The following is a 7,788-nucleotide window of genomic DNA, read 5'->3' on the forward strand; positions in this document are numbered from 1 at the left end:
CTACCCCGCTGTCCACTGGTGGTCATGTCAGACTAGCTCCAGATCTGGCCCCATGGTGCTGGTATGGTGGTCCTCTCAAGCTCTCTCTTCACCTGGGCCCACCCAAGTAGCCCCTTGCAAAGGTCCTCTGTCTCAGGCTCATTCCCATCTAGGGCCCACAGGGCCAGGTGAGGGGGGGGTTCTTCTAGTCTCTGGCTTGCTCCCTATCCTGGGAGCCAGTCTGGGCCTGCCTGTGTTGGACTGGTGGCTATCTCAGGCTCCCCTTTTTCAGGGAATGTTAGGCTATCAATCATTCAGACGTTCATAGGTCAGACCCTGAGAGTAAGCAGAGCCTCTCCTCTGTGCCTCCTACTGACTCACATGTGGCACAGCAGCCACACCTACAACACCTCTGGGGCACAGGTTCCCTGTTTCTAAGCTTGCCTTGCTGTTTCTCTTTCTCCTTCCTTCTCACCTCCTATCCTTAAAGTGATGCCTCGATGCTTATAACTTTAGCAGACAATACTGTGCACAAACTAACCAGTATTAGGCCCAAAAGTTTCCCCACAAGTGACACACCAGAGGCCTAAGGCCACAGCAAGGCAAGATGCCATGGGGCCCATCTGTAGGTGGAGAGCTAGCTATGAATCTTGGGGAAAATAGGACCTTTGAGCTTAGGTTTTAGAATATGTGTGGGACTCTCCCAGCCCAGAAAGTGAGAGGACCTCCCTCAGCAGCGAGCCCTGAGTCTGAGAAACAAAGACACTAGAAGACGTTAGTGGAGATGGCTGGAGGAGGTTGGGCTGGGAGGGCAGAGAGAGCACATGCTACCGGGAACAGATCAGCAGGGCCTCGCGTCACATTAACCCATCTGAACTTTGTCCTGTAGGCAGTGTGGCAACACTGATGAGCCTCGGGCAGCAATGACACTCTAGGGAAAGGGACTGTCTGTCACAGTGGAAGCCTCGGGCCTGAAAAGCTGCTGGCTGCACTGGGCCGGGCACAGGTGTGGTAGGCCTCAGCCACAGGCCTGGAGCTGAGAAGACTGAGATGGTAGCCACTGGACAGGTGTACAAGCAGACGGCTTCACACCCCTTTCACACCCTCTTCACGCCTCTCAGTCAGCAGGTCAGAGGGCAACATAACCAGAGACACAGAGCTACTCAAAACACAAAAATGCCCATTGCCAGGCAAATTGACAAGCAGGGATGTCAGTGGCAGAGGAGCTGCAGGGCACAGAGCACAGTTACGCCCCATGATCAACACGCAACAGTCTATGAACTAGCTGCTCAGAGGAACAAGGAGAGAACTGACCGTATGCTCTGACAGGGCACTTCCAGCCATGTCAGCCCCAGGTAACAGTGGTATCTCAATGGGCCAAATGAACTTCAGTTTACAGCTTAGGATTCGTGAGGCCCAAGAAAGTCATTCATTTGCTGCAGGGTAGAGAGATGCTCCAAGAAAATTAATCCCAATCCAATTCATAAACCAAGTTTCATCCAGACTCACATTGTCCTGTCTTCTCAGATTCAGGAGCCTGTTTGTCTGCTCCATACATAGGGCAGTGATAGCTGAAGGACTGGGGTCTACACCACTTCCCAAGCACAGCGCCAGATCTTTTAGAGGCTATAGACAGACCTGAGCCAACTATGAGGTCAGCAGCTGCCAGCCTCTTTAATGACGAGGGCCTCTCTTGGAAAGAGGCATTGGGAGCTACGTCTCTGCCCTGCTCACTCTTGTAGTGAATGGCTTTGCCCACAGAGCAGTTCTGCAGCACGCACAGAGACATGAAGCTACCCAGGGAGAGGTTCCTGTCAGTCCTCAGGCTGACTGTTCAGGCATTTTCATGTTACATTTAGGGAAAAGTCACTTTGCGAGCACAGCTCAGCCACTGGTGAGCTGCCTCTGGCTGTGTAGGCCTGAACGTCCATATTCAAGGCAGTAAGCAGCCAGCCTTCTTCCCACAGCTTTAATTTTGCACAGACTGGCCAGAAGTGTCTGTTTAGTACTTAATTGTCTGCCTTTGGTATTGTTCATTTATTTGAAGTGTTTTTTGAACAATCTTTATTCTGACCAACTGGGCTCTTGGTGTGACCTGAAACAGTAACATTGGATAAATCCCCCTCTGTTTCCTGGCTGGCTTGGTACTGCACCCAGAGATGGTAACAGTGGAAGATCCCGCTGTACACACTGGAGGGTGGGCTACCTTCACAGTTTGCCCATCCTAACCCACGTAAGGTATATCCTAATAGTGCCCATGTCACAACAAATACACCAAAATTCAAATGCAAGGGCTGTGAGTGAGACCAGTCTTATCTCCACATACACATTCAAAGCCTATGCTACACACACACATCGATGATGATAATCACCCAGATGAAAATTGCTGTTACTTTATATAAGGTCTGTGGCTGGCATGCATGGTGAGCATGAGGACTCATGTCCTGCCATGTTGGCTGATAACCATGTATTCTCACCATTCTTCCCACATGCCTTCCTCTCTGGTTGCCAGGTACTTTGGCAAGGTCCCAGTTTCACGAGTGTCTGTTAGATTTTCCGCAGAGATGGTTTCCAGTGTACCTTAGAATGCATGGTGCCCAGTGCACAGGGACTTCTTAAATGAGTGCAGGAATGTGTGTTGGTGAGAGGCGTTACGCAGCTGGACAGCATCTGTCTGAGCGCCTGTTGCTGTCTCCTCGATGCCTTGGTTTTGTGAAGTTTCCATAGGCTGTTGTGCCCACTTGGAGAACAACGCACACTTTCCCTGGGAAATAACGGATAAGCCAGGCATGGTTGTACACATGTACTCTCTTGGGAAGCTGAGTCAGGAGGATCAGGCGCTCAAAGCCAAGGCTGCCAAGGATTAAAGGTCAGCCTGGACAATGTGGTGAGACACTTGTCTCAAAACAAAAGGTAAAGAGAGAGATAGGGCTAGAGCTCAGGGATAGAGCTCCTACCTAGAAGAGATGAGGTCTGGGGTTCAGTCCCCAGTCCCACAAAGAAAAATTTAAGGTAGAAAAAGAATTGAAAGAAAAGTAGTACAAACTATGTGTTGTTTTGACAATTTTTCAAATATCTCGCTCATTTAAGCATAAAACTTATTGAAGACAGACTCAGCAAGGTTAAGCAACTTTCCCAAAATAATTCAGCAAGTCAATGGCTTTTCTATTGGCTGTCTGATGCCAACCCAGGCTGTTGTTCACGCAACACAGAGCCAGCATACATATGTACTTTGAGAAGCCAGCAATGCCAGGAAGTATCTAGAAATTCATTTTAGAGAAGTCTCCTGCTACAAAGTGAAGAGGCTTTGAAAATATTGAAAGTGCACTGTATTCAGAAACCGGGAAGTCTAGACACCCAAATCTCTAGATGCCTCCCTCTTTCATGTTTTCTATTTTGTGGGAGGGAGAGGGCTTTCCATGTGCTAAACGTATGCAGAATTTTACTGAAAAAATGTTTAATAAATCAAAATGCACCAAGAACAAGAAGCATCAGACAGCCGGGGTGATGGCTCTCTGTGAGCTGCAGATCCAAGGAGGTAGACTGTGTGTTCCACAGAACTGATTGATGGGATGAGAGTGATCAGGGAGGAAACACACACCCTGCCTTAGACAACCACCTGAACAGAGGAAATTTAAAATGCGAGAGGGAAGTTGAAGTACCAGTGAAAGATTAAAGAAGAGGCACAAGTACAAATGGGCATATCAGCCATGGGGAGGGAGCTATAGTGTGTGCTTCAGACTGGGCTGGGCTGTGCCAGGGGCTCCCATGTCTCTCCAAAGCTCACGGCACAGAAGCCAGAACCACCAGTGACTTCTTCACTACCAGTGAAGGGGAGCACCCCACAGCTTGGCGCTCATAGGTTGGCCATGAACTTTGGCCAAGAGACGGCTTCCATCTTCTGATCAAACATGGCTACTCATCATCATCTGTCCACATATTTATCTAGCCTGTGTACAAGCATTCATTTATCCATCCCTTCATTCATGCATCCATCCCTATATATATCCATTTATATATTTACCCACCCACCCATAGAGCCATTCATTTAGGCAGCCAGCCACAAGCCCCAGTCATTCACCCATTATCCCACTTATCCATCCGTTTACTCCTGTCATCTTTCCACCCACCTATCCCTCTGTCACTTCGTCCCTCTGTTCGTCCACCTGTCTATAAATCCTTTATTTATCCATCTCCCATCCATTCATCATTCAACCATTTCTCTAATCACCAATCCATCTATTTATCTTCCAGCCCTCATCTATCTACCTAACAAATCTTTATCATTGGTTGGTTTATAGCAAGTCCTAAGTGGGAAGATATCAATTCAACAAAGAGAACAGTTAGGTGCCAGGGCACAAAGTGAGGCTGGTGAAGTGGGAAGAGGCCAGATCAAGCAGGGCCTTGGTAGAATGTAGGGCTTATACACAGGTCAGAAGGAAGATACTGGAGAGTTTGGTGTAGGGCTGTGACATGGTACGATTGGGCTTTTGTTGGCTGGAAAGAATTCAACAGCAAACAGGCATGAAAACGGGCTGCACGGAGGCGCTGGTAGGTGGTGCCCACTTGGACAACCGACTTGCATTTGGGAGGAAAGGAAAGAGAAAGATCCCCAGTGATTTACACATTTTCAACCTTAAAGGCCACGTGTGTGCTGGCACTACTCCTGAAAATGACGAGCTTGGAAGAGGCAAGGCACTCCTCCTATCCTCTAGCTGCACTGTCCAAGCACCCGTTACATGCTGGAAATTCAAACTTTCCTTTGAGAAGAAAAGAACAGCTGTCACGGGTCCATCTAGACTCCTGGTTCCACCCACAGCAAAACCTACTTCCTATGGCCAGGCAGAAGCACCACCAGGAGTTCAGGGTTTTGGGGAGTTTTCCATTGTGTGCATCTAACTCAGATTTGTACCTACCAAAGATCAAAAAATTAACCAGTAATTGTTCATGGGGGCAGAGAAGCACTTCTCCCTATAAACCTTGCTTTTGTATGGTGTAAACCATGACAGATGATCACATGAATTCTTCTCCGTCAGGAGTTCAGCCATCGTTAGAGCACCACTGATCAAGTGTTCCCACAGCAGCATTCTGGCTTTCTCTTAGATATTGATTAACCCACTGAACACCTGTCGTCTGCCCATGAATTTGCCTGACCATGCCCATGACATCTGCCATCTCTGATTAGACCATAGAGAGACTGGGGACATTTACTTAAAAACCCAACTATCTTAGTTAGGGTTTCTATTGCTGTGATGGAAAACCATGATCAAAAACAGGTTGGGGAAGAAAGGATTTATTTGGCTTACACATACACATAGCAGACCATCATTGAAGAAATCAAGGACAGTGAAAGAATCAGACTAACTTTGTAACCGATGGTTCTTTTAATTGTCTTATAACTTATATTTTCAAGTTTTAGTCCCATGTTAATTAAAGCCTCTTAGTGCTTCTCCAGAGAACAGAGGAATGTAAAAGTTCCTGACATTAGCCATCTGTGAGGGCAGAGATAAGGAAAAGAACAAGCAGAGATCTCTACTAAGTGGAGGGAAAATCACCGGCAGGCACCTGGGAGATGCACTTTGTTTGGAAACTGAGGCAAATGGCCCCAATCCTTCTACTAAATAGCTCCTGACCTTTGACCAAAGCCTGTAGCTCCCACTCCTCAGAACAGACATGGGATGAGTTAATCACTCTCCCACCGTTAACTGCAGCTATATCTCATATGGCAGGAAATTCCAAACTGACTTGAAGATCAGATATTTACGACAGGGCTGACCAGACCTAAGGGTGCCCAGAACCAACCAATTATTTTAAAAGTTAAATACCTCATCCAATCATGAATTGCCAAGAAGGCAACCCCAGAAAATTCCTGCATCTTGTCCTTTAAAAACCCAAGGCCTTTGTCTCCCAGTGCCTTGCTGACCAGCAGGGGTGACCCCATTGCGCAATGGTCAAACTAAACCTCTTGTGATTTTGCATCAATGATTAGTCTCCTGGGTTCTCTTCATACCTTCTGAAAATTAGGCTCATGCTGGGCCTAACAGACAGGAACTCAAACAGGGCAGGAATCTGGACGCAGGAGCTGATACAGAGGCCATGGAAGGTATTGTTTACAGGCTTGCTAACATGGCCTGCTCAGCCTCCTTTCTTACAGAACCCAGGAGACCAGCCCAGGGACAGAACCACCCACAACAGCTGGGCCCTCCATCAGTAAACTAATCAAGAAAATGCCTTACGGCTGGCTCTCATAGAGGCATTTCTCAAATTAGGTTTCATTTTTTCAGATCACTCTAGTTTGTGTGTTGAGACGAGAGTAGCCAGCACAACTGGCCCCTTGTCAGTTTGACACACAGCACACACTATTAAGCTACACCTTTCCTTTCTTATTCATCCCCAGGATCTCACATTACAAATAACTTTAAAAGTCCCACGTTCTTTACAAATTCAAACATATAAATTTTCAGTATCTATAAAATAACCAATCTCTCTAAAAATTTAAAGTATCTCTTAAAAGTTCAAAGTCTTTCAGCTGTGGGATTCTTATAGAAATCAAAATTAAATTAAATACCTTCTTCAAAATGGAAGAACCAGGGCACAGTCACAATCTAAAGCAAGCAAAACTAAACTCTAACAGTACAAATAACTCATTACCTGGGATCCACTCACGATCTTCCGGGCTCCTCTGAGGAGCTTGAGTCACACCTCCAGCTCTGCCCTCTGCAGCACACACAGCTTGTCTTTCAGGCTCCAGCTGGCTCCACTCCCTGCTGCTGTTCTTGGTGGTCAGCCTAGGGGTATGGGCATCTCCAAAGTGCTGGAGTCTTCTGCAGAAACTGGCTACACTTTCACCAACAGCCTCTCATAGGCTCTCTTCATGGTACCAAGCCCCAACTTCTCTGTGTGACCCCTTCAGCCCTGGGCCTTCACCAACAGCCTCTTCTGGTCTGACAGTGCCAAGCCTCAGCTGCTCTGCTTGACCTCTTCAAAACCGGTACCTGCCGGGTGGCTCTTACGCTACCAAGTTTGGCTACCAATGCAAGATACAACCTCGGCCACTTCTGAATCACAGCTTGTGTGTGCCGACCCCGAGGAGATACTCTCCAGAAGACTTCACCTCAGTGGTGCTGCTCTATTCTCAATCACTGCTAATGTCTTAGCTCCAGCAAACAGCATCAATTATCCCAGTAACGCAAATGTTTCACTTCAGTGGTGCTGGTCTCTTGTTAATTAAGGCTCACTCTTCAGCCCCAGCTGACCAGAATGACAGAACTTTAATTCAAAATAGCAAACAGTTCTGAAAAAAATCTTCAAACATCCCTCTAAAACTTCACAAGCCAGGCTTCCATCTTCTGCACTACTCTCAGCATTCTTAACTTCCAAACTCTCACAAAACATCACACTGAGCCCTCAACATGAATGGTTTTTCCAGCTCAAAGTTCCAAAGCCTTCCACAGTCCTCCCCCAAACATGGTCAGGTTTGTCATAGCAACACCTCACTGCCCTGCTTCCAACTTCTATCTTAGTGTTTCTGTTGCTGTGATGAAACACCATAGCCAAAAACAGGGTGTTATTTATAAACAGGGTTTCTTTGGCCAATATCCACATTGTAGTCTTTCATGGAAGGAAGCCAGGACAGGAATTCAAACAGGGCTGGAACGTGGAGACAGGAGCTGATGCAGAGGCCACAGGGAAGTGCTGCTCTCTAGATTGCTCTCCATGGCTTGCCCAGCCCGCTTGCTTTTCTTTCTTTCTTTCTTTCTTTCTTTCTTTCTTTCTTTCTTTCTTTCTTTCTTTCTTTCTTTCTTTCTT

The 7,788-nt window shown here is 47.0% G+C and overlaps 1 non-coding gene across 1 annotated transcript; it reads right to left on the bottom strand.

The window, feature by feature from the left end:
* Window positions 1–273: 273 nt before the first annotated feature.
* LOC129665233 (small nucleolar RNA SNORA17) lies at window positions 274–401 on the bottom strand. Its single transcript, XR_008718352.1, has one exon. It is a non-coding gene; the product is annotated as a small nucleolar RNA SNORA17 (small nucleolar RNA).
* Window positions 402–7,788: the final 7,387 nt, after the last annotated feature.

This window comes from Psammomys obesus, unplaced genomic scaffold (assembly GCF_907164565.1).
Source record: "Psammomys obesus unplaced genomic scaffold, mPsaObe1.curated_primary_1811, whole genome shotgun sequence".
NCBI lineage: Eukaryota > Metazoa > Chordata > Mammalia > Rodentia > Muridae > Psammomys > Psammomys obesus.